The following is a 27,443-nucleotide window of genomic DNA, read 5'->3' as shown; positions in this document are numbered from 1 at the left end:
TGCCGAGCCAGCCCCCACCCCCCGCGTCCCTCGGTCCCCTCCCTCTTCTTCCCTCCCAGCTCCCTCCCCCCTGCTCGTGGCTCCCTCCTCCCTGCTCGTGGCTCTCTCCCTGCCCCCCTTCCCCTCCCTCTCCCCCTTCGGTCCTTTCAGACCCTGCTCTCCTTTGCTCGCTCACTTGCTTTTTCCTATCTTCCAGTCCTCCTCCAGCTTTCCTTTAGGTTCTCTTTTCTCTGATTCTGGATTTTCCAGCATCCCTTCTCACCACCCTACCCTCCACCCCGCCTTTTCGCCCTTCTGCTAGGGTCCTCTCCCATCCCTCTTTCCTCTCTCTATCCCTTCTCTGTGTCTCTTCGCTTTTTTCTCTTCTTGTAACCTTTTCCCGTCTCTCCTGTCGTTTATCCTCTCTCCGGGTGGGTCAGAACGGCCTGCGGGCTGCCTCGCGATGGGAGATCTCCCTGGGGGTGTCGAGGGAGGCCGGCGGAGCCCCCAGGCCTGCTGGTACCAGGCTACGGATAGAGAGAGACCGGCCAGGGCTGGAGACTGGAACTCCAGAAAGGGGCTTGAGAAATTTCTGGGCGACGGGGCATAAAGTGAGAAAGCCCAACCGCAGAATGTCGAACCCTCAGCAAGCTGGGTTAAGCCAAGCCTGGTAAGAGGAGGAAACTGAGGCCCAGAGAGAAGAGAGCAAGGACTTACCTCGCTGAGGTCTGCTCCAGATGCGGGGCCTAGACCACCGCTGCTTCTCTGCCTTCGAGGTAAATGGGAGGGTGCCAGAAGATGGTCCTCCCAGCCTCTCTGCCTATCCCAAGCCCCAAGCCCCCAGGGCCACTAGAAGAAAGCCGTCTCCCACCTTGGGCCACCTGGCTAGCCCCACAGCACTCTTAGGTGCTGAGCCCCCACAGAAGACTTGGCCCAGATGGAGAGAGTGGAACCCCTTCTCCCCAGCCCCACTCCTCTCTGAGCAATGGGGGACTTACCAACGTACTTCTGCTTATTAGGGATAAAGCAGCAACGGGGTGCTTTGCTTGTGTGATATGTCTCCTTTTCTCCTCGAACTAGAACAACAGCAGGAAGCCCCAGACTGGGGAAAAGGCGCTATGATACACCCCTCTCCCCAGGAATTTCTTACACATAAAGCGAACAGGCTGTCTGTAGCTTGGAGAAATGTGTCTGTAATTGTGTCTGGGCACCTAGCCCTCAAAGGTCAACCGCTGATAATCATCTTCATTCTGGGTCTGATTGGGGCAAGAAGTTGTTCTTGGCATTTCCACGTTTCAGCCCAGTGGGATCCAGAGGAGAGCGGCAGGGTCCTGCTCCCCACTGACCCCATTCTGCAGCCCTGCCTCACCAAGACAGGATCATCATTCTCCTAGTTTCACCTCTAACTGCTGGGGCCAGAGTTTGCCCCTTTTAATCCTGTTCCTTCCATGGTACCATCCAGAAGCAGACCCTCCATCCAGCTCGGGGTAGAAACCTGCCTTGGGATATGGGCAAAAACCCACACAAATACCCCATCAAGTCCCCTGCCTTGGGACATCAAATCCAATAAATAAACCCATGCTGGGGCCTCTGTTGTTCACACCACAAAACCAGAAGAAGGGGCGCCTGGGTGGCTCAGTCGTTAGGCGTCTGCCTTAGGCTCAGGGCGTGATTCTGGGATCAGCCCCCATCAGGCTCCTCCGCTGGGAGCCTGCTTCTTCCTCTCCTATTCCCCTGCTTGTGCCCCCTCTCTGTCTGGCTGTCTCTCTGTGTCAAATAAATAAATAAAATCTTTTAAAAAAATAAAACAGAAGCAGCATCTGGTCAGGGCTGGGATTAGGGTAAGCAAGCGAGGCACCTTGGGCACGTGTAAAGAGGCGCTCACTCTCAGTGTCATGCATGTGCACAGTCAGCATCTGAGAGGGAGCCCCTCCTTAAATTTGGCATCCGGGGAGCCTTCCTGCTTCACCCTACTCCTGGTCAAATCTTAGGGCTGTCACTAACCAGCTATGTCACCTTCATCCATCGCTATGGTCTCTCTGACCTTCCGTTTCCCCACCCGACTATGAAGGGGCTGAAAGAGATACTCTGCAAGGCTTTCTCCAGCTCCGAGGTTCTGCAGTTTGTGGGTATCAGAGATGCCAAGGGCTAAGAGAATGGGGCCAAACTTGCTGGGTTTGTACTTCTGCTCCAGCACTTAGTAACTGGGACACTGGGCAGCCACTTCGCTTCCCTAACCTCAGTTACCTTGTGAGTAAGATGTGAGTACTGTGGGCACTTTGAGATTAACCCAAATACCGCCCGAAGGAGCGCTGGACAACTGTTAGCAATGATAGGATACAAGGGAGGTATTTGCATATTTTTTCTTCATCTTCGTATTGCCTTTTGGAGCAAACGTTCCACCTCCCACCATGCCTCTCAGCTTCACCTCTAGGTGGTAGACAGCCATTTGTAATTCTCAAAGCCAAGTTCTGCTTGGTACGGAGAGGTGGGCATGTCTTCCCGGATAACCCTTCCCCCCCATCTCAAGGAGCAAATGCACAGGAAGCAACCCGCCCCCCCATCCCGCCCCCGCCTCTCTGGTGCCCACTCCCCCACTGTCACACTGTCAGCCGTGAATTGCGCAGCTGGGGGGGGTGCTGGCCCCCTCTGTGCTGGGCTGGGGATTGCCTGGTTTTCTGCCATCCTCTAAAAAGCCACACGGATCTATAAAGCTGCACCTTCTCCACCCAGATGGCAGGCCTCCAAGGACACAGGTCCCAACAGAGCCAGGAACACTTTTAGCAAACATCTCTGAGGGTCGGCTCGGGGTCACGTTGGAGCCCATGATCCATCGTTCATTTGCCAGTCCCTGAGAGCCTGCTTATGGGAGCATCGCTTTGCACATCGCATTGCTGTGGACACGTACGACACAGCTGCAAGTTTATCTTGCAAATCATGATAACGTCTAAGACCAGGCTACTCCTCGAAATGCCTAATCTGAGACAAAAGTCCACTATTCTGACCTATCAGCCCTGCTCTCAAAAAGCTTGCACTCTAATTAGGGCAAGAAGACAGCAGAGCAGAGAGTGGAGTGAGGTGATTGAGAGCAGAGGCCCCCAAAACAGATGCCTGAGTTCAAGTCCTGACTCCATCATTCGTGAGCTGTATGACGGCGAGTGAATGACCCAACCTCTCTGTGCTTCAGTGTTCTCATCTGCAAAATGGGAATGATGAGGACATAAACACTGCTATCATCCGCATCTCACGGAGAAGGAAGCCAAGGCTCAGAGAGAAGACTCACCTGCCCCAAGGTCACACACAAAATAAAGAGAGCCCAAGCAGAATGGACTTCATCGCCTTTGCTCCCACCCACTCCCTTCCCCCTTGGCTTCTCCTATCCTTCTTTCTAAAGGGCTCCCAAGTGTCTCTTCTCCCGTGAAATGGCATGTGACACCCAGCTCACTGCCACCTCTAAACACTTCAGCCTGGATGGGGCTGGAAGGTGAGGAGGCCAAAACCCTGGTGACCGAGGTGGGAGAGCCTTCTCATTTTTAGAAATAAATTACCATAAGGCTAGGACAGATGACGAATGTCCAGAACCCCGGCCACAATGCCCCCCACCCCCCTCCACTCAGATGCTCTCCTTCCCTCTCCCTCTTCTCCTTGCTGAGGGATCACCTTTTCCCCTCTCACTTTCTGCAGAGCCCTGGCTTAAAGCCCCAGGGAGGGACACAGCAGGGAGCCTGATGTGGGACTCGATCCCAGGACCCCGGGATCATGACTTGAACCGAAGGCAGACGCTCAACCGACTGAGCCACCCCGGCGTCTCCATGCCTACAGTTTACTACTAAGGTATACGTAGGAACTCATTAAACTCTCCCAGCAATAGTCTACAGCAGGCAGTATCATCCCCCTTTCACAGAAGGGGAAACTGAGGGTCCAAGACAAAATGACAGAACCCACATTTGAATTCAAGCCTGCTCAAAGCTCTTCCATCCACACAGTGGAGTCTTGCACTTTAGGGCTGGCACTAGGGTAAGGCGAGCAAGGAGCCTCGAGCCAAAACGCAAGGAGGCACTTGCTCTCAGGCGCCAAGTTTCACTAACACAACCCTGAGAAAAAGCAAATTTTGGATACCCTCCAAAGAATTACAGGGACTGTGGGGATCCCTGTGTCCAAGCCATTGACGAGGTGCAGAGAAGAAACCACAACGAGCCAGCATCCAAGGGAACACGCCAGTGTTACCTGTGCTCACATAACACACACTGACAGTACACTGGACACATCCTCCGACACAGCCACACTCGGCAATCCTGCCCCGCACCCAGGCTACAACCCAGCGCACCTCCGTCCCCGTGGACACAACTCAAAACGCCTGTCCTCACTCCAAAACAGGGGAGGGAGGTGGAGGATCCGAATAAAACCCAAATGAAATATTTCTTCACAAGCTTTTTATGAGCCCGCAGCCACCAAAGTCTTGATTAACTTGGTTGTATTTATTAGATTGTGTTCAATATTTAATAACTTTGAATATGGATGGAATATTTAATGAGATTGGTAGAGATCTATTTACATATAACCATCAGAAGGGCCAATCGCTTTGAACTGGGAATTGAATGGAATTTGAATTCCCAGAAACCAGAGCTGGAAATCTCTCCATTGTACATTTCCATGGATTTATGTAAATTATAGGCTATTGTCATGACATTATTACACTCTTATTTGTTGCAATGCTCTTCTATTATAACCGATTCTTACACAGTCCCAGGAAACGTGGCATTGAGACTCTGAATTTTCGTGCATCCAGGCAAACTTGGACCGGGTCTCTTGTTCTCTTTCCTCCATGCTTACCAGGAGAAGGGACCAAATGTGATGCTGTGAAATGTATCGCGTCTTAAGCCCTTAGTCCTCCCACAGGCACAAGATGATCTGGAAGCCATTTATGGGGTCTACATTGTCCAAGACCGATTTGTCCAAGAGAAGGAACTCAGAGGACTGCAGACGAGCAACGTGAATTTCTGAATCTTTTTTTTACAGAAACGAGAGAATCAGAGGCAAAACGCGGCTTTCAGAGGCTTCGTGGAGGTTCCTGAAAGTCCTTGGAGGATTTGAGATTCTGAAAGTTAATGAATGAACTTAGCATATCCACATATGCAGATTTTATGTAAGTTACCATTATATTAATGGTGCTGTCTAGGTAAGAGGTAATTATAAAATGTGGTTTGTTAGGGGCCAAAGTTAAATCATTGGAAATGGTCCTTATGCCACAGCTGTCTGCAGCCCAGCAGGATGTAAACTGCTTACTCACAAAAGAGAGAAAATGCATCCTCCCTCAAATACCTCATCTCACCGACACACCTTTGTCATATTCTGATTTGCTTTGATTTAGGGTCCAGAGCACATGTAAATGAATGCTGTCCAAAGACTAGTAATGATAATAAAACCATTAGGTGGAGAGTAAGCCTCTGACTCAAATCTGTAATCATGCTTCTTGGATACTATTTTCATTGTATTTGCAGCAGATAATCGGGGAAAGTATACCTCTAAACACTTCCCCCTCTCCTCACCTTCAACAACTGGCCAGCCTCTTACATCCTACCTGAGAGCCACGCCAGTTTATCTGAACGTCCTGAATTCGACAGTGTTCTGCCCTACCCTCCCCCTCCCTCTGCCCCCAGCTTTATTTCTGCTGTTCTCAGAACCTGAACGCCCTTCCCATCCTTTTCAAGCTAGGCAAACTCCATTCTTGTCCTTTAAAACTCTGCTCATTGACAAGGCCTTTCTTGGCCCCTCTACCCTGTTTACCCACCTCGATTAGTACTCTTCTCACTGTCATATGATTATCTGCTCACACGTCTAACCTGCCCCCATTGGACAGTGAATTCCACAGAGGCATTTCAATATATCTCAAAAGGTTTCAGAACCTCAAAAAGGTTTCAGACAGTGCCTGGCCTCATGTTGGAGGGATGGAGGGTTGGACTGGGACATAAAGGCACATGGGTTTTTGGTTTTGGCTGGAGTGGAGCAAGGTGTTGGGGTAGGAGCCATCTTGCTTTCCAGGAAACTCATAAATCTCCTCATTCGTGGACTCAAATCCAGACTCAAAGGGATCGATCATCCCTTTGCTTTACAGATGAAGTCATCCTCCTCATGTTTTCATTCAACCGGCATTTTTATAAAGCTCTTACCAGGTGCTAGGCTCTCACTGCCTTGAGTCACCACCCAAATTACAAAGTCAACCCAAGGGGATTGCTCGAGCGCACAGGGCCCGGGGGCAGCCTCTTCTCTCCAGCACTGTTAGCAGTTCCCTCTAGTGACCAAGAGACTTTGGGGGGAGCAGAGGGATCACCACCTCAGGAGGGGGTCTGGGATTCCTGCCCAGTGGTAGCTTGATTTGGCAAATCCTTGGCTTTTTTTTATAAATGCTTCAAATGCCTTGTGGAAGAAGGTAGGCTATCGCCACCCGCCCTTCAGCTTCCTCTGCCCACGCTCCCCGCTCCGCTCTTCGTCCTCCAGCAATGCGGAAAGCTTGCGGGCCCTGTGTCTATTGGACAACAAGCTACATGACGAAAGGGACTTTGTTGGGTCTGCTGCCATGCATCTAACACTGAGGACGACATCTGGAACATTGTAGGCCATCAGGAATGTTTCTTAGATGAATAAGTGAATGACAGGTCATCTCTTTGTCTTTGCTAGTGACGTTTCCTCTGTTTGGAATGCCCTTCCACCTCTCTTCAACCTAACTCTTACTCATCCAGTGGGACAGCTCAGGCATATTGTCCCATAGCAAATTTTCCTTGAAGCCCCTGGGCTGCACTAAATGCCCGTCCTCTGGGTTTCCTGAAACCCTGTCCCTAGGCCTCTCTGACCACTAACCACAGCGCGCTGCATTGATCTGTTACGCGTCTGCTCCCCACACTGGACGTTGAGATTGTGAAGACAGGAACCACACGCTATTCATCTTCATACCTCACCTCCTTGGCAAGGTATCTGGAACACAGAAACCACTCTATAATCATTTGTCGAGTTGAACTAAACAACCCCAAGCGGATGCAGATTGGGTCACGCCAAATGTGATGGCTGATGCAGTTGGTCATTTGGCAAATACTGATTGAGTGCCTGTGATGTGCCAAGCACTGTTCTAGGTACTGGAACGCCGGCACCCAGCCAAACGGACAAAAATAATGATAATGCTAATACTTGTCAGTTAGACATGACCCAGATACTTTACGAGGCTAGTTAAGTGGTGTATAGAGTCAATATGAAAACTTCTTCAAACTTCAGCTTTAACCATAGTATGATTTAAGTAAGGCAAGAAATTCAGGGTCTCAATAACTCCACAGTCTCTCTTTTCCAGGCTTCAGTATCCCCACCTATATAATGGAGAGATGCTATAATTTCCCAAGACATATGTTAATATATGTTTATACAGGGTCCTCTGAAATTCCTTGCACATCTTAAAATCTCAATAATTTGCCTGGAAATACTTTGCAAATAGTGTTAAGTATCCCAAGGCTTAGAACACACTTCACAGTTGCACAAAGTACGATCTAAATCCCATGATAAATAAAAAATTAAAGCCCAATCGGCTTGCAATTCAGTTGAAATTCAATTTGCCCTTAAATGTCATTTATGGATTTCTTTGATCCCACCCACCTACCTATGTTACATTGAACAAACTTTTATTGAGCCCTTCTATGGTGCCAGGCACTGTAGCAGGCATGAAGGAGAACCAAGATGAATAAGACATGACCTTAACGTTTAAGGAGCTCCCAGCTTGGTGGGAGGGACGGAGACACACCTTACCTACTGTAACATGTGAGACTGGGAAATGCTGCGACCCAGATATACACAGGACGCCATGGGAGCACAAAGGACAAGCACATTCATGCTGCCAGCGGTGGTAGCAGGAAGGCTTGACCCGAGTGCTGGTTCCTGAGCCACACCTGAACCCACGAGTACAGTTTGGCAAACAGTGAAAAGAAAGGAAAGGACGTGGGGCGCCTGGGTGGTTCAGTTGGTTAAGCGGGTGGCTCAGTTGGTTAAGCGGCTGACTCTTGAGTTCGGCTCAGGTCATGACCTCGGGGTCCTGGGATTGATCCCTGTCTCAAGGGGGAAGTCAGCTTGAGATTCTCTCCCTCTGCCCCTCCCCCATCTTGTGTGCACGTGCTTGCTCTCTCTTTATCTCTCTCTCTCAAATAAAAAAACATTTAAAAAAAGAAGAGGAAGGGAAAGGACGGGTTAGAAAGAGAAGGGACGTGGGCACCATGACAGGAGGTTCAGGGCAACACTCAAGAAGCATACACATCACAGCAGTCGGAGCAAACGTAATGGAGACAAGGTCGGAAAACTGAGCTGGGCTCCGATGGTGAAGGTATTGACTGATAAGCTAAAACTTTATTCTGGAGGTAATGGAGAACATTATCAAAGCTTAAAGTTTTTAAAGTTATATGATGCCTTTATGTATAATTTATACGACATAAGGACATACATTATAATATTCTGCCGCCAAAAAATGCATAAAGACCAATACTATTTGCCTCGTATGGAGTGTTTACCGCATGTCAAGAGGGCTGTGCTAAGCACCTGATAGGCGCTGTCTCATTTTATCTTCACAACAACCCTGAGCTGCAGGTACGGTGATGCCCATTTTACAGACGTGGCCACGGAGGATCCAAGCGGTTAAGTCTCCCAGCTGGTCGGTAGCAGACCTGGAACTTGACTGCAGATGGATCTCACTCCAAAGCCCACGATGTTAACCTCTGGGCTGTGGCAGCAGCTTGTGCAAGCAATTGATAAACTCGTGAATGAGGGGTTTCCAAGGAATTCTCTTTTCAGCCTTAGCATGCATCAAAAGTTTTAAAATATTCACGCTCTTTAACCCAGGAATGAGATTTCTGGGAATAAATCTTAAAGAAATAATCAGAAATTCACCCAAAGATGAATGCACAAAGATGATTATTGCAATGTTATTTATGCTAGAGAAAAGTCGTGAAGCAATCTAAGCGCTCAGCATTAGGGAAAGGGTTCATTATAAAATGATGGAGCATTATATGAGCATCAAAATTATGATTGCATGGGCTAGAAAATTGTATATACATAAAAATGCACAACGAAAAAAAAAAGAAAGAAAAAATGCAAAAGACACATGTCAAAATGTAATTGGTGACCTCCTTGAGGGGACCAGGCTTTTGCCCTCTTACACATTCCAGATTTTCTACATTTGAGCAACTCATTCTTTTTTTTTTTTTTTAAAGATTTCACTTTTAAGTAAACTCTACACCCAACGTGGGGCTCAAACTTACAAAACCCTGAGATCAAGAGTTGCACGCCCCACTGACCGAGCCAGCCAGGAGCCCCTTGAGCCCCTCATTCTTGAGATCAGGAAAAAAAAATGTAAATCCATCCTGTGTGTTTTTTAAACTAATGTCAGCTGGGTCAGCCTGGGCAGTCAGAGAAATGAGAGATGTCACCGCCAAAGCCCCTCCCTGCTGCTTGAGCCTAGGATGTCTTGACTAAGCTGGGGTCCTGACCAGGACATGCAAGGGTCTGAATTCAAATCATTCCATTTGAATTCAAACCGTTCCATTTACTTGTAGATACTCGAATTTTCAAAGTATGCAGAATCATTCATCTTACAATCAAAAATGTAAATTGCAACATCCCTACAATTTGTTTAATTCACACTTCTGTTAAATACTATCATGTTGGCGCCTTAGGCCTGACTGTGTGACACCTTCAGGGGAGGTGGGGGGAAGGGGAAGAAAGAACAAACCCAGAACTTTGGGGCCCAGCCTGGGAAACCAACTGTCTGGGTAAGTGCTGAAACTTACTCTAAGATTGGGGCGCCCTCTCAGAGGAATTAGAGTTAAAGCTAATAACCCAATTTGGAATAATTTAAAGCTCTTTTTAGGGAAGTTTTTTACTCAATTGGGCTCATTATGCATGGGTTTAATGTGTAACAATTTGTTCTTGAAAGCTAACATTGTTGGCAATAAAGATAGGAAGTGGAAATAAGTTTCCAACATGTAAAGCAGATTTATTTCTCGTTTCGTATGGACTTGTTCCGGGTCTCTGCTTATGAATCACACCATGCTCCTTGCAAAAAGATGCTGTCCATGCAGTTGGTTATGATAAATGGCCTGTAATTGTGAATCTGATATTGGTTTTCAATATTGAATTTATCATTCTGTCCTCTTAACAGATATTAAATACTTTTAAGAATTTATCCATTTGCCTGATCCATCTGTGATTTTTCAATATGTAAAATTTATTAGTTTCCTAGTTTTTTGAGATTTTAACAGTCGACAACATCATTAATAATGCTGAGTAATGGAGCTGACCTCTTTTAAACCTCGTTCCCTTCCACTAATCCAGAACATCCAAATTGAATCAAAATGTATTCGATTTAGGGGCCCTGAAAAGAAAACGGCGGGAGGCAGGGTGCATGGTCTGCAAGGCAGCTCTCCCAGGCTGGGCATCCGTTCACCTCCTCCCCTCTGAGCGGGTGTGCGCAGGGAGCCCGGCCCAGGCTGCGTGCATCTTCCCCACTGCCTCCTCTTCCTCCTCTTCCTTCTCCTCCTCCCGCGAATGAGCCAGCTCAGCCGCCCTCTCTCCCTTAGCTGCCTCAGTTTCTTCAGTGCCGGGTGATTGATGATAATAATAATGCTGCTTGTCTGGCTCCCTCTTGGAGAGCACTTTGTGAATTAATAGAAGCGTGTGGGCTGTACGCTTGGAGAGCCCCCTTCCACGATGACTCCACTGCGGCCCCCGACCGCTCCTCAAGCTTGGCTGGGAAGGATTCCTGCCCTTCACTGTTGGAAGGGCAGGAAGAGTGCCAAAGAAAGAAAGAAATCCGGCTGGGTGAAAGAGAAACAAGGCTGTGGGAAACGCTAACAAAGCAAAACTTACCCTGTCCCCTGGTTCTGTGCATTTAGGGCCACCCCAGCACGCTGCCCCCAGAACAGTCCTGAAACTAGCTCAAGATCAGAGTTTGGGGCTGGGTTTTTGCTGGGCTTTGTGACTGTTGGATGTGGTAGCGTCCTGGGCTACATCTCACAGTTCCTGGAGCGTCCTCTGTGTTGAATGGACACCTAGAGGCACAAAGGCTTACGGAACTGAGCTCCCAAGGTCAGGGAACAAGTTGGCCACCAGCTGCAGGGGTCCTTCATGCAGGGTCCCATAAGGGGATGAAGCCAGTGTTGTGCACACAGGTAGAAGGACAATGAGGCTCATGACAGGCCAGGGGATAGACAGAGAGCAGCCGGAAGAGGGATCCAGCTGAGTGTCCTGGTCACACTTAAGGAACACAGAGTGTCGCATTCCAAGGTGACCATTCCACGAAGAGCAGCACCACGACTACCTCTGACCTGTGGATAATTGAAACATAACTGCCTTGTGTTTCCTGGAGGTCTAATTGCATATTCTTGCAGCGGCCCAACTGACTTCCAATCCAATGCCAATCGGCCTCCTTGGAAGTTTTGTCTATTTAAGGATTATGGGCCAAGATCAAACTATCAGAAGAAATTGGGAGCTGTCAATAGGGTCAGTGAGAGGTGACAAGTTTCCAAAGGGCTCCTAAGTCAAGAAGAAACTTGCTTTTTTTACCAAAAGCCAGAGGGCCGCCTGGTTCCAGACCTGGCCTTATGAGGCCATAGCAGATCAGTCGTCCCAGCTGAGACCAGAAGCCAAGTCTCCAAACTCCCTATGTGGTGCTCTGCCTGCCCTCCCAGGGCACGGTTTACAAACTTGTCTAAAGGAAGCTATGTCTTCCCCAAATCCCAGGCATTTTAGCACCATCTGCCTGTTTTGCGTTTACTCCTTTGTCTCTGGCTACATTTCTCCTATCAATGGCTAAGCATCCTTCAAAGCCATCTCTCAAACAAAAGGTAATTTTAACCTGACAAATGTTTCATTGAGTGCCTGAGCATCTGGCTGCTTCGCACTTAAACCGCCATGGAGACGCGAAGAACATGTAAAATACAGTCTCCACCCTCAGGTAGGACCAATATAGGCACTTCACTTAATAATCAATTATTAAACATTTACTGCATGCCCGGCACGTGCTGGGTGCTGCAAAGCCTCAGGAAAGAGGGTCATGCTTTGTCCCTTTCCAAGGAACTTGGATTAGAGAGAAGGTTTTAACATACCAACCTTGATGGTTTATCATGGACCGTTAAGCTCTGTGGTTGAAGCAATATGCACAAAAGGGTTGGGCAGGATGGATGCAGACGGAAGCAATCAGAGTCAACTTTATGAAGGAGGAGGCAGGTAAGAAGGGCATGAGAAAAGGATGGTCCAGGCAGAGAGGACAAGAGAGACGTTCTGCGTGTGAGTGTGTTTGTGTGTCGTCAGGAATCCTGTCTTTACGAGGCAGCCCTTCAGATATCTGCCTACCCCTCCAGGTGCTCGCCCGTGCCCACCTGACAAAGGAAAGGGACAAGAAAAGGTGTCAAGGGCACCCAGCTCGTGCCAGGAGGCACTCTTCCTTAGCATTCATTGTCATAGGCATCCTTCCCAACCACCCTGCCAAGCAGATATCGTGATCCCCCTTTTTCTGGCAGAGGACCCCAGAGCTCAACAGGCAAATCATTTGCCCAGGACGACATGACCAGTATTGGCCAGGCTGGGATTTGAACCTTGGCCTTGGTCTCCCACTGCTCATCATCTCTTACCACTGAATCATGTGGACTCTGGGGAGCAGAGAACGGCAGTGCTCCAAGGCCATGCTAGACCGGGATCTAGAAGGAAGAGGAGGAGGAAGAGAAATGGCACGATGACTGCCCTTCCAAGCTGGAACAGGCCGAATGCTGGGGAGGGCAGGGAAGAGTGCCCGCAGATCACTCACCTGCTTAGAGCCTGCCACCACTGCATTCCCTGGAGCATTTCCTGGGGCTGACATCCCAACGCTGACTTTTAGTCAAGATTGCTGCTCTTTGTGGTAAAACACCAGTCACCTGAAGACACAAGGGCCCCCTGCAACAGCTAGAGTCCCCACCGGGGGCCTTGTCCTTCATCCAGGGCAAGGCCAGCTTAGCGAGATTTGGTGCTCAGGGAGTTCTGTCTCAACGATGCCCTCCTCTAAGAGGCATGGAGGAAAAAACTCACTGACCCAGAAAATACATATCTTCTCAGCACTTAAATGGGTCCTGTTTTAAGCTGAGATCAGTGTAATTAAAATTATAAGAAAATAAGACCAAAGGATACCCCCCACCGCCCTTAATTAGAAGCGAGATGAGAAGGAAGAAACTCTGGTGTAACTTATTTAAAAGGCATCGTCCTAAAGTGGGACCAAGAAAGAGAACAATTAAAATGACGGTATCATGATTGTTTTTGTAAAGGGTCTCTGTGGACAGAGGGGTCTAATTGGCAGACAAGACACATGAGCTGCAAGGGCTCGTTCTCGGAGTGACTGCTCTGAAGACAAACCTGGTAGAAGCACTAGCCTCTGGGAGCTCCTCGCTACCTCCCCAGGGTCTTTCCAAACAGATGGGAGAACAGGACAAATACCGGGGGGCCGGGATCCTGGGTCCTCTGACGTCAATCACAAGAAATAGTTAAATCTCTTAAACTCCTTTGGAATGCAGGAGGTGGGGTGACCACGCTGTACTGCCATCATCATTACGGCTGCTGTAATTAACATTTATCCGATACCAACATGGTACTTCGCACAGCACAGAGCATAAAGGAAGACGCAGCTCCTCTTTGAAAATAAACATCTAGGCTCCCCTACTGGATGTATGCCCCAGCAGGGGAACCAGACTTCGGCAAACCTGGAACACTCCATCCTGCACTCCCCTGATACTGTTTCTTCATTTCCCTTGAGCAACTTCGGATCTTCTGGAATCTGCCCAATGTTCTGAGGCCCCGTCTGGGTTGCTTGGCCCTCAACCGGCCTCTTTGGTCAAAGTCAGGGCTCAAAGAAGAGGGCCGGAGGTGGAAGCAAGCATGGGCAGGCCGATCTGAGAGGGAGCTAAAGCAGACAGGGAGTGTGGAGGAAAGAAAGCACAGTATTTTCTCACGACTGGCATGAGAGTCAAATTAAATACTTCACCTAACATCACCCCCCTGCTGTTCCAGGGTCCTTGTGCCTCTCATGCTTCATTCTGCAATCCTGCATTTTATAAATCCACGCATACACTTTAAAAATCAAGACCCACACCATAGCAAATGTTATCCATATGAGTCTTTGGAACACGAAAGCCTTGACAAGTGTCCATGGCCATCTAAGAATTGTATAAATATTATCTATACACATTAGTTCCTCAAGCAAAGTCCCACTTCCCACTGCCAAATGTTATTTTTTATAGCAGCTCTGCGAGATGAGTGAAGGCGTATATTTTACCAGTAAGCCACTTTTTATAGCATGGGGGAAAAAAAAGCCCCCAACACTTTTATTGCATTTTAGCCAACAGGATATCTGAATGCAAATGAATGAATCACCTTTGCGATGATTGGCCGCCTGAGTTTTCCTTGTCACACACAGAGCAGGCTCAGTGGATGTGACTTGTATCCTCATGAGTCCGGGGAAAGATAAAAGACTGGCACCGCCTCCAGTGAATTATGAGATTTGTCTTTATCAGTGAAAATAAGGTCATAACTGAGCCCAGCCACCGCCTATTATAAGTGTGTTCCATCTACTTCCCCATATAATGTGAGCCAGTGCGCCGGGGTGAGCCGGAATAGCCCAGTGTATAAATTAGCCATTTTAAAAAGCTGCATTAAGTCTTCAAGGCCACCAGGGTACCTTTAAATGCATCGATGCCACTCTTCAATAAACGCTGGTCTTCTTTACTCTGACCTACATTTCGATGACAATGTGATGGAAAAAGTACTGGAAGGACTCCGAAGTGTATCTGAAACTAGAGAGAAAAAATAATGTGTTGAACCACAAGTGGACCCCAGGTGAAAGCTAACCAGTTGTGGAACTGAGTTCCCGGTGGCTGTCTCTAAAGAGAGCAAGGCATGCCTTCATTCAGCTTCTGTTTACAGAGCAATTTCTCTGTGCGAAGCACCAGGAAGACCTCTGAAGTCCCGGCTCTTCCAAAAGCCGAGGAGAGGAGGTGTGTTTTCCGCGACGGAAGTTCTTTAGGAGGAGGAGGACAAAGGAAATCATGAGTATCTTCTAAAACCCTGCTTTAGAAGCTTGTTTCGGAGTCTAAGGCAAACTGACACTAAATCCTATAAACAGTGATGTTTTTGATGGGAAGGATCGAAGGAAAGAAAAGAAAAAAAATCCTGGAATTGGTATCCCCTCCACCTAGTCTTTGGCCTGGAATTTGCACACTGGTCCCCTCGTAGCTACTTCTCGAAAACAGGTGGGCCTACTACATGCTGCCACAACACAGTAGGCTAGGTCCACTCAGCAAATTCTTCTCTTCCAGAACAGCCGCAAAGATGGGGCAGCCCAGCAGCGGGCCCAGGGCTGGGAGGGACAGCAAGATAAAACAGACACCAGGCTCTAATCCTCAAAACCTCACAACTCATTTACTGACTGCATGATTATTGAGCACCTACTGTATGTATCTGCTCTACTTGGTAAGTCGTACTTTTCAGATACGACCAAATTCACGGGGCAAAACAACGGAGGGCTTACATTCTTGCATATACTTTAAACATCAGATCCAGGCCACCATAAAATTCTACCCACACGGGTCTTTGGATCACGACGGCACTGACAAGGGTTGATGGCCGCCTAATACAAAGAACCCATTCATTTGTTCATTCATTCATTCAACGCATTTTTCATTAAAAATCTAATATGTGCCAGACATTGTTCTAAGCCTTGGAGAACAGTGAACCAAACAAGGTTCCCGTCCTTGTGGAGCTGACGCTGATGGGAGAGACAGACAGTACACAAACACATACATGGTGCATACATGTTTTGCACATATCCGTTTATTTTTTTAAAAGATTTATTTATTTATTTGAGAGAGGTGGGGAGGGGCAGAGGGAGAGAGAGTCTTAAGCAGACTCCCCGATGAGTGCAGAGCCTGACATGGGGCTCCATCTCACGACCCTGAGATCACAACCTGAGCCAAAACCAAGAGTTGGACCCTTAACCCACACTGCCACCCAGGCGTCCCTACACATATCCGTTTATAATGAGGTGAGTAGAACAGAGTGGATTCTGGGTCCCAAATGCCTTGGTTCGATCCCATCTCTGTCAATTACTAGCTGTAGAAACTTAGGGAAGTTACTGAACATCTGGTGTCTCAGTTTTCTCATCTGTAAGATGGAGATAGTAGTAGTAGTAATAATAATAATTCCTAATTCACAAGATTGCTGTTAAAATCAGTATATCAATATATGCGAAGTGTTCAGAACAGTACAAGTCATGTTAGTATTATACGTGTGTGCCAATAATATAAATTCCCTGCTTATCAGATAGAGATCAATTGACAAATTAAAAATATAGATATAGGGTGCCTGGGTGGCTCAGTCAGTTAAGCGTCTGCCTTTGACTCAGGTCATGATCCCTGAGTCCTGGGATCGAGTCCCGCATTGGGCTCTCTGCTCAGTGGGGAGCCTGCTTCTCCCTCTCCCCACTCCCTCCTTTGCTCGTACTCTCTCTTGCTATCTCTCTCTTTCTCAAATAAATAAATAAAATCGTTAAAAAAAGAAAAGAAAAGAAAGTGGAGTGGTGGTTGCCAAGGGAGGGGGAACAGAGTTATTGTTTAATGGATACAGAGCTTTGGTTTTCCAAGATGAAAAGTTCTGGAGATAGACTGCCCAACAATGTCCATGTTGTGCACAACAATGTCACTTAACTACTGAACTGTATACTTAAAAATGGTTAGGACGGTGAATTTTTTTTTTAAGTAGGCTACACGCCCAGTGTGGAGCCAACGTGGGGCTTGAACTCACAAGCCTGAGATCAAGACCTGAGCTGATATCAAGAGTCAGACGCTTAACCCATTGAGGCAGCCAGGCGCCCCTCGGACGGTGAAATTTATGGTCTGTATATTTTACCACAGTTTTAAAAGAAATCTTCTTTGTAGCAAATAATCCGGTGGCAAGAAGAAGTCAAAGCAAGGAGACCCTTTAGATACGCAGTTATCTGCCTCATAACAAACCAAGCCAAAAACGAGTGCCATAGCATAACCATGTCATCATTTCTTACAGTTCTGTCGGTCAGGTGGGTTCAGCCGGCTGGCTCTTCCGCTCCCAGTGACATTAACTGGGCTGCTGTCATAGGAGGGTACAACCACCCGACATGTCCCTGACACTCACTCATATTTCTGGCAGCTTTGTGGGGAACAGTGAAAAGGCCAGGCTCATCCGGGACCCTGACTGTGGGCCTTTCTCCCACTCCTTGAAGTCTCGGGGCCTCTCCCCTCCACGTGACCTCTTCACGGGGCCTCATCACTGAGTCTCTCCAGCAGAGTAGCTGGATTTCACACAGGTGGCTCAGGGCTCTCAGAAGTGCAGATGCCTTCTTGATGCTTAGGCCAGAAACGCAGTAAATCACTTGTCCCACATTCTGTTGATTAAAATGAGTCACAAGCCAGCCAGGATTCAGTGTTACCGATCCAGACAGGCGTGCCTCCTGGGAGGCCTGGTTCACTGGGGACCATCTCTGTAGACTCACTAAGTGGTTGCGGCAATTCAGGTGTGAAAAAACAAAGGCTTAGCTCAGAACAATAACAGCGGAGGTGGTGAGAAATGGTTGATTTGGGGTCTGTTTCTAAGAAGAATCAGTAAGAGGTGCTAATGGCTCAGATATGGGCTAAAAGGAAAGAATGAGTCTAAGTTCTTGGCCAAGGCCCCTGAATGAGTTGTGATGTCATTGATCAGTCAGCAAAGTATCCCCAAGAGCGGTGGGCTCACAGCCTTGGGGTCCCATCCTGCCTCTTTTGTTTATCACCATCTCACCTTGGGCACTCACCCTGAGTTTCTACTTTCTGATCTGGAAGATGAGGGTCCTAATACCTGCTCACCCTTTGTTGTACGATCATCTTGGGATCAAATGAAATCTTGTATGGGACCAATTGCCCTGAGTTTGTTATAAATGCAGTGGCCGTAGGAAGACCACGCACCCTGAAATCGGGAAATCTAGTTTCAGCCCCAGGTCCATCTTAGACTGGCTGTAAGAACTTGGGCAAGTCATTGAACCTCACTTTGTCCGTTTCCTCATACAATCAGGCCACGGCATGTGCACTGCCTGTGCCAAAAGCATTTTTATGAGATTCGGCACAAAAACATGTAAAGCCTTTTTGAAAAGGCATAAAATGGCAAATGGAAGGTATTATTATCACATCACTAATTACAGATCCAATATCTAGGCTTAGGGTAAAAAAAAACAACAATGAAGGAAGGGTGGAGTCCACAAAATCTGCCCTTTCTCAGGGGACCCAGGGGGTTCCAGACTTGGCTTAAGGAACAGCCAGGGGAGAATACCATTCAGAGCCACTGTAAAACACAACCCATAATTGCAAGTCAATCATACACAGGGCATGAGGGTCGGAGAGTTATTCATCATAATGGAATACAGATAACAAGCTTGTATTTGTAGCACTTTGACTCTGAGGGAAACTGTTTTGTTACTCTTTTTTAATACCCTGGAAAACTAAGGGGTGTAAGCAGCAGGTCCCATCACACAAACAAAGAAACAACAGGAGGTGAGGGAAGAAAGACCCGAATACACATCTTTCTTCAAAGGCAAGTGTGCGACATCTGGGGCCATGCCAAGGTTCTGGAACCCAAGGTAAGGATGGGCGGACGGGTACTCCAATGTCCCCAGGGGCCACAGAAAGCCTTTGTGTTTTAAGGACTTCTCTGAAAGACACCCACACACTCAATAGACTGGTATTCAATTTATTCTCTGCAGAAGAATAAAAGATCGGGTCTATGCAGCAAGCATATGAACCCGGGCTCTGGGGGAGTCAGGTGCGGACGGTTTAAACACGGAACCAGCCCCTTCAGGCAGGAGAGCACACATATACTAAAGGACATGGAAAGCCTTTTAAAAGGAATGTTTCTGTTTTCATTATCATTTAAGGCTGTAGTCGGTGTTGAACGATAATAAGAAACTGGCATGGGAAAAAAAATGCGCCCAAATCACAGGCGTACACAATAAAAATGCTATTATAGACTTTTGTGAATATAAATAGTTTTTAAAATGAGGCTGCTAAGACTGGCATCTCAGATGCTACCTGAAAAAGAGTCATGTTTATATATTCCAACAGTTGCACCGGTCACCAGTCTCGGCTTTCCACCACAAAATGGGCTGGGTAATTCTTCTGGAATGAATATCAATACAGACTGTTGTGGGTCAAAGAGGGGAGACACGGATCGAGGTGGAGAGGGCACAGAGGGCAGAGAAAAAGGACTTGATGCCTGACAGGGGAAAATTGAAGAGGACAAAGGAATAGGAAGAGGAAAAAGGAATGAGGACTGCTTTACTCTGAATGCATCCTCGGTCGTACCGAAGTACGGGCATGGCTTGGTGATGTTGTCTTTGCATTTAACAACAATCCCAAACAATCAGGGTGCCGTTTCTTTGCTTTTCCCCCACTCTGGTGAAGGCTTTGCAGTAATTAATGAGTATTCAGCAGAAACATAATAATGTCACTGCTGGGGGTGCCTGGGTGGCTCAGTCATTAAGCGTCTGCCTTCGGCTCAGGGCATGATCCCGGCGTTCTGGGATCGAGCCCCACATCAGGCTCCTCCACTAGGAGCCTGCTTCTTCCTCTCCCACTCCCCCTGCTTGTGTTCCCTCTCTCGCTGACTGTCTCTCTCTGTGTCAAATAAATAAATAAAATCTTAAAAAAAAATAATGTCACTGCTGGTATTTCCTTTAACTGACCTACCCCACGCCCCATCTACACATGAGCTCATAGCCTTCAAGAGGGCCTGGTTGAAAGGGGTGGGGACACATCGGAACTCCATTGCGAAGGTCAAAGCAGCATATGAGCAATGGAAAGGAAGCCTAAGAGAGGACTTCCTGACAGCGGGGAGGGGTGAGCCTGGGAAGCATAGTCAAAAGAGCTTGTTGAATTTCAGAGGTGTGGGTCTTCCCAAAGGTGGAGACGTGGGCTGGAATCAACACTGTCTTTCAAATCGTTCAGATACAAAACACTCACTCAACCAGGCAAGGCAACATGGTGGGTGGTCTGCTGCATGAGAGACTACTGGCCGCTAGCTGGAGGAGGCATGAGGGGCTTGGAGGTCTGGGTGCTTCCGCATCCACAATAGGTCCTATGCGATTGCTGGTGTTGAGTCTGTTGAGCATGAGTGAAGAGATAAACGCATGCAGGTGGAAACCACCAGCGAGCAGCTGAGAATGTGGGACCCGAGCTGGATCATCGCATCTGGAGGCCCCAACAGGGCCATACAGGACTCAATCTGCTCCTCTTGCCATTTTCCAGCAGACCTCCCACCACATGTGGCTCTTTCAGCCCACGGCACCCCATCCACCCTGGTTTCCGGCTCCAAACCTACAGCCATCCCTCCACTTCCTCCTCCTCCTCTTCCCCGTTCATTGCAATCTGTCTGCCACCAAGCCCTTTCGGACTCTCCCCATCTAACCTTTCTTTTCAAGCCCCTCTGGCCTATCCAAGGCTCAGCCATTTCTCCTCCACGGGAGGTTCCCTTCTGGCCTCGCTCCCGCTCTCCGCTCTCATCTCCTCCTCCCTCCAAGCCATCCTGACATCACCTCCAGGTTGATCTTCTAATGTACTACTTGGATCATACCACTCCTCTCTTCAAAAACTTTCTGGGATCCCCAGTGTCTATACAACAAAGCCCAGAATGGAGGATCCTGTCATTCAAGTCCCTCTCCAGTGCTGCTGTCTTACCCTCTCTGACCTAACTCTCTAAGGCCCAAGCCACCTTCCATTTGCCACGGAAATTGGTGTTTCGCCTTCCACTCTGCTTAGACTTGGCTCAGTCACCACCTCCCCTGCTTGGCCATCACCTGGCCCAGAACAATACTCCTCTTTCCTGAAGGTATGTACAATTCCCCCAGAGTCTGCACCATCCACATGGCAATTTATGGGTCACTACCTGCGGCTTCTCTTCTGTTTCACACAACACTGTGTTTTACTGTAATGTTTTCCTTCTTTGTGTCTCCACTTCCTGATCAGGTTGAAAGCTCTTTGGTCTGCAAGCTCTGTTCAGGTCCTCACTCTCTTGCTGTCCTAGCCTAGTGTCCTGAACAGAGTAGGTGCCCACCGAGTAATTACCAATTTGAGAGTGGAAAGCCTGAAGAACGTTCTCTCCAGGAAGGTCTTGAAAGTTAGCAGTCTGTTCTGGAAATTACAAAAAAAAAGGGACTGCATCCCAAAAGACTCCTGCCCTGGATGAGGCAACACTCCCTCCAACCCACTTCCTCTCACCTCAATGGCTCAACTCGAATTAAAAATTCAGGAGCTTGGGGCGCCTGGGTGGCTCAGTCATTAAGTGTCTGCCTTCGCCTCAGGTCATGATCCCAGGGTCCTGGGATCGAGCCCCACATCAGGCCCTGCTCAGCGGGAAGCCTGCTTCTCCCTCTCCCAGTCCCCCTGCTGGTGTTCCCTCTCGAGCTGCGTCTCTCTCTGCCCAATAAATAAATAAAATCTTTTAAAAAAAAATTCAGGAGCTTCACTGGAAACACCTGCCCTGAGTCAACGCAGATCCCAGCAAGGAGATCTTATGGAGATCCTGGCTTCTGACCCAATAATGACGAGGCTGGTTTGAGCTCATGACTTAGTCATCCCCGAGGTTGGGGTTAGGACAGGCTCTGGCCAAGTGGAGGGAAAGTGCGTGCGTGCTCCCACGGATGCACGCACAACACGCCCGTATGCACACTCGGACAGCATAATCATTCTCAGCAGAATTTTGAAACTTCGTTCCCAAATAGCCCATGGAATTGAATTTCTGATATCTGAGTGCATATATGGATATGCATTTTCCATTACTTGTTTAGGCAGACTATAAAACATCACTGTACAGGAGTCGCCAATTTCAGAACAGGCTGCGTGCTTCAAGTTCATTTGTTGGCTATTTGGAACTTAGAACGTTTTTCCCTCGAAGCAAGAGGGTACACGGGCCCGCTTAACCCGTCATGTACTGCACTGTAATACCACAAAGCAATTTTTTACGCTATTCCTCAGGGGTGTGCAAACTCAAGTGCCTGCAGTGGACGATGGAAAGGTCAGGTCAGGAAGATACAGACTGGTAGAGACCGTGTTGCACATGTCCCACCTAAAGGGAACGCCCTCCCCCCCAGCTCTGGCGGATGGTTGCTATGGCAGAACACGCGCTCCATACACAGATCAGGAGAAGCCAAAAATCAGCATTTTATGTGAAAATAGTTGGCGACTAACTTGAAAAAATTTTATGCACAGTGCAGATGAAACAAGTCACATCAGTGGGCTGAAACTGGCCCAAATAACCTCCACTCAATAATGTTTCTTCTTTGGGAAAAAAAGTTAATTTCTACAAGCCAACACCAGGGAAGTATTTCCCCTCTTCTGGTGAGGTGGGTGATGGCTCTTCCAGGGCCCTGGTCCCAGGTTTAGTCTCTACCTTGCATGTTCTAAGAACCCACGGCTGATGTAGGGCCCCTGGCCCTAAATCTAAGCTCTCCCACTTGGCTCCATCACTGAGTTTAAGGACAGGACCTTCCTACTACTTTCTGATGTGTCAGGGTCATTTGTCAATAGGGTCATTTGTCATTTGTCTATGCAAGGAGGACCTGCCACGTTTTGCTTTTGTTGTTTGCTTGTTGGTTGTTTTCTTGCTCTATCATTTTGACTGTTTTCTGACTATAAATGTTATATAAGTTCACCATAGAACATTTGGAAATCCCTCCCTCTAGAAGTAATCACTGTTCATAATGGTTTCTTTTTTTCAATCTTTCCTTTGAATTTTTTTCACATTATACATGCAGAGTGGACTGAGTGAGGCTCTCCCCCTCCCCCCAAAAGACTATGTCCCGTCCTAATCTCTGGAACCGGGGCATGTGATCTTATTTGGAAAAAGAGTCTTAAGGACCTTGAGATGAGATCATTCTGGGCAGGTGGCTCTTAAATCCAGTGACAAACGTCCTTATGAGAGACGCACAGAGGAGACACACAGAGGAGGAGGAAGCAATGAGATCGTGGAGGCAGCGACTGGAGCGACGTGGCCACAAGTCAAGGAATGCCAATAGCCACCAGCAGCTGGAAGAGGCGAGGAACGTATCCTCCCGAGGGCCTTCAGAGGGAGTATGGTTTTGACAGATTTCAGACTGCTGGCCTCCAGGCTTGTGAAAGAGTACATTTCTGTTTTGCCAAGTGTGTGGTAATTTGTTAAGACAGCCCTAGGAAACTAATACAACAAGTAATACATGAATAAATGGATGTAATTAATTCAGACAATGCAGGATTATGTAAAGTGAAAAGGGCGATAGTCCCCGACACGCCACACAAATCCCTCTGTATTCCCCGTGAATAGTAACTGTTTGGGAACAACCCTTCTAGGTCTTTTCTATGCACTTAACACACATACACACACACACACAAGCACACATGCACAAACATATTTATATATTTCTGTGTCTTTTAAAATAAATGAGATCGTGGTATTTGGCTACTTGCTCTTTTTCAATTTCAGTATTTCTTGGGGATATTTTCCTGTCTCATAAAGATCTGACTTATCCTTCTCAGGGACGGCAATATATTCTATGAACATCGCCTGTGTCATTGTTTTCACTGAATCTAAACTTATTGATGTACCCATATTACAGTGATAAATCCAAGTTGACCCTCTTCACTTGGCTATCTTAGAATTTATTTCCCTCCTTCACAATCCTCACCTTAAAAAGTGTATATGCGCGTGTCTGTCTGTCATTAGTTCCATTCTGGCTCTCTATCTCTTGCCGTTGGAATCGAGTACGACCAAGTGACTTGCGTGGGCTGGTGATACGTTAGCAGAAGTCACTTGTATCGTTTTCAACCGGAAGCTTTAAGACCAAGCACACAACTTGTCAGATTCTTTTCCCCCTGCCAAGCAACTGCGGAAGCACTACAGGGAACCTCCATCAGCCTAGGTCTCTTGGTAAGGACTACGCAGAGCAGAGGGACATACGATGTGAAAAAAAATAAACCTTTGTCATTCTAAACCACTGAGATTTGAGGGGTATTTGTTACCGCAGCAGAACCCAGACTATCATAACTGATTTTACATACCTGTGATGTCCATATTGTGCATGTGATGTATCCATCCTACATATGTGTCTATATATATATATCCTATCCTTCTAAAATTGAAGAAAGCTTAAAACAAGTAGCTTGAAAGTGTGGTTTGTAACAGTCTGCTCCGTAGTAATCAACAATATGACTAATAATACGTTTCTACCTCCTGTTTAGTTATTTATCCTTGTTACATTTTCACTAAGATGACGAATTGAATGCCAGTGGAAATGAAACATCATGTTTTCAATATCACAAATATCACACTAGCCATAAACTAACAAATATGTTTGGTGGATAGGGGGGTCCATGGCCTTGCATTTAAGTCTAGAAATGCCACTATGCTCTGCATCTATTCATGAGGCAATGGGTTTTAGGTTATTTTCTATGGTTTCATGTACATTTGAAATAACAGTGCTCTGTGGGCTCAAAGAACAGCCCTTCTCTCTTGCCTCTGGATGGAGGGATTGGCAGGTGCTGCTCGCTTTGGGGAGGGAGGAAGTGCTTTTCTCTGATCCACAGTGATGCCTCAAGCTGATTAAAGAACATTGTTTGTAGAACTGGAAGAGGATCAAAACGTCTTCAGTTCTCCAAGCCAGAAAAGATAAGGCCTTGAAGGCTAAAATGGTAAACGTAACAAGAGCCTTATAGTTCCAGTGAAAGATATTGAAGATCCAAGCCTTTTCTCTCCTGGGCAGAAGAATATTTTTTAATGATATCTCTTAAAATGCCACATTTAACAGAAAAAAAAAAAAAAAGAAAGAAAAGAAAACCCTCCTGCTTTCCCCCATCCGAACACTGCAATGAGAGAAGCTTCCTTAATCACAGCTCTGACCCCATCACAATTCTACACGGAAGCAAGGCGGCAAATACTGGCCGCCTCCACCCGCCCGGGTTTGAGGATGGCAGCTAGCCGCACAGTGAAGGGCGCCCATGATGATGACATTTTCATTTAAAATTCAAATCTTCAAAAAAATGCCAGAGCCTCTACCACTTGTCACAGTGGAGTTTTAAGAGAGGACCTTCATCTGGGGGGTACAGCATCACTCCTCTTAGGCAGGAACTAAGGTGGACATCAAAGAAGATGGTTCTTAGCCACACAGCCCCTCGGATGCACCGCCCTCTCCAAGTGGACCCTGTGTTAGCAGAAGGGGCTGGGCTCCGCCTCCTTGCGGTGATTCCCGAGTGAATTCTGGGCCCAGGGTAAATAGGGGCTACTTAAGACTGATAGAATGTGGGTTTGCATTGGTGCGGTTTTTCCCACCTTAGCTCGAACTAACCAAGGCATTGCATTATCTCATGATCTCGTTAATTTTTCTATAGCTTCTGGACGACAGTCTTGGTTCTCTTCTTTTTTAAGAACATCATCTATGTTGCTCTCAGATACTTAATACCATAGTTTAAAATATAATTTATTGTGGGGCGCCTGGGTGGCACAGCGGTTAAGCGTCTGCCTTCGGCTCAGGGCGTGATCCTGGCGTTATGGGATCGAGCCCCACATCAGGCTCCTCTGCTATGAGCCTGCTTCTTCCTCTCCCATTCCCCCTGCTTGTGTTCCCTCTCTCGCTGGCTGTCTCTATCTCTGTCAAATAAATAAATAAAATCTTTAAAAAATATATATATATATAATTTATTGTGTTCAAATGTTTATAATAAATCATTACGGTAATGCTAGGGTCTGAATGTTTGTGGCCTTCCAAAACTCATATGTCAAAATCCTGATCCCCAAGGGTGATGGTCCTGGTGGTGGGGATTCTTTGGGAGGTGCTCAAACCATGAGGGTAGGGCCCTCATGAATGGGGTGAAGGCCTTATAAAAGAGGCTCCAGAGCGCTCACTACCCCCTTCCTCCCTATGAGGCTACAAGGAGAAGTCTGGGACTCAGAAGAGGGGCCTCAGCAGATCACGCTGGCTCCCTGATCTCAGACTTCCGGCCTCCAGAACTGTCCGAAAGAAATTTCTACTGTTTATAAGTCACCGGGTCCGTAGTGTTTTGCTGTAGCAGCCTAACGGCCTACGGCCTACGTCAGGCAGGCAGCATTCCAAGATGACCCCCCAGGCTGCTGTGCCCTGGTGCACACGCACCTTCCCCACGTTAGTCAAACACGAATCTAGATGCTGCTGTGAAGGGGTTTTGCAGAGGCAATTAAGTTCCTGAATCAGTTGACCTTAAAGTACAAGATTATCCTCAGGTTGCACCTAACAGAATCAGGTGAGCCCTTAAAGGGACTGAGTCCTTCCGGTGAGAAGATTGAAAGTGTGAGAGGGCATATGCAGAGGCCACGTGGCCAGGAGCTGCACGGGCCTCTGGGAGCTCAGAGCAGCCCCAGCCCTCCAACTGTAGGCACCTGAATTCTGCCAACGACCCCGTGAGCTTGAACGAAGACCACTCCCCCCCCCCCCCCCCCCCCCCCCAGCTCCAGAAAGGAATCGGCCCAGCTGGCACCTTGAGGTCAGTCTTGTGAGACCCTGAGCAGAGAACCTAATTCAGCCAAGCCCAGACTTCTGACCTGCAGAAACTGCGAGATAATAAATGAGTGGTTTTTTTTTCAGTTGCCGAGTTTGTGGTTAATTTGTTAGATGGCAATGGAAATCGAACACAAGCAGCTAGAGCGAGCTTGCTCTGGTCAAAAATGCAAAGGAACTTAAGCATAAATGCAATTTTAACTTATAACCCTCATGCTTCTTCCTTTAGAACCAGATGCAAACATGTAGTTTCCTATGCTTTTTCTTTATTAAATAATAAAGGTTAAATTGAAGTATTTAACACTTTGTTTACACTTATCCCAAACCTGGAAGGCTTCCTGGAGGCTATGGTCATTGCTAAGTACTTCTTATTCTCTTTTCCATTTTTCCAACACCTTTCTATTGCAATGAGAAGGCTTTAGAATTCAAAGTTCAAATTTGCAAGGATCAAAGACAAATTCAAACATATGTAGTAACAAAACAGTAAAATAAACAGAAGTCCTTGTAGTGCATTCATCCAATGAAATAACTATATACCATGACTGGTATTCCACTGGCAAGAATAATCCTACAAGATGGATGAAAATTTAATTTCATCAAATAGCATCAATACAAAACAGAAATAAATGACAAATGGTAATGTTTCTATTTTTGAATTATAAATGGCTATCCATATAACCGAATTTTTTTTTCTAGTCCGCTTCAAGACATAATGGATTTTCTTTTTCTTTTCTGCATTAATCAATGAAGCTTAGTTTCTAATTAATTTTCGGAGCATCCGGACCTTTGAGCTCCTTGAATAAAGGTATTGTTTAATACTAAGGTTTCTTGTTTATTTTTTGTCTCAAATAATTGGATGCAT

Source organism: Ailuropoda melanoleuca, chromosome 5 (genome assembly GCF_002007445.2).
Source record: "Ailuropoda melanoleuca isolate Jingjing chromosome 5, ASM200744v2, whole genome shotgun sequence".
In the NCBI taxonomy this organism is placed as follows: Eukaryota; Metazoa; Chordata; class Mammalia; order Carnivora; family Ursidae; genus Ailuropoda; species Ailuropoda melanoleuca.
The sequence above is the reverse complement of the archived record's forward strand: the minus strand, read 5'-3'. Positions refer to the sequence as shown.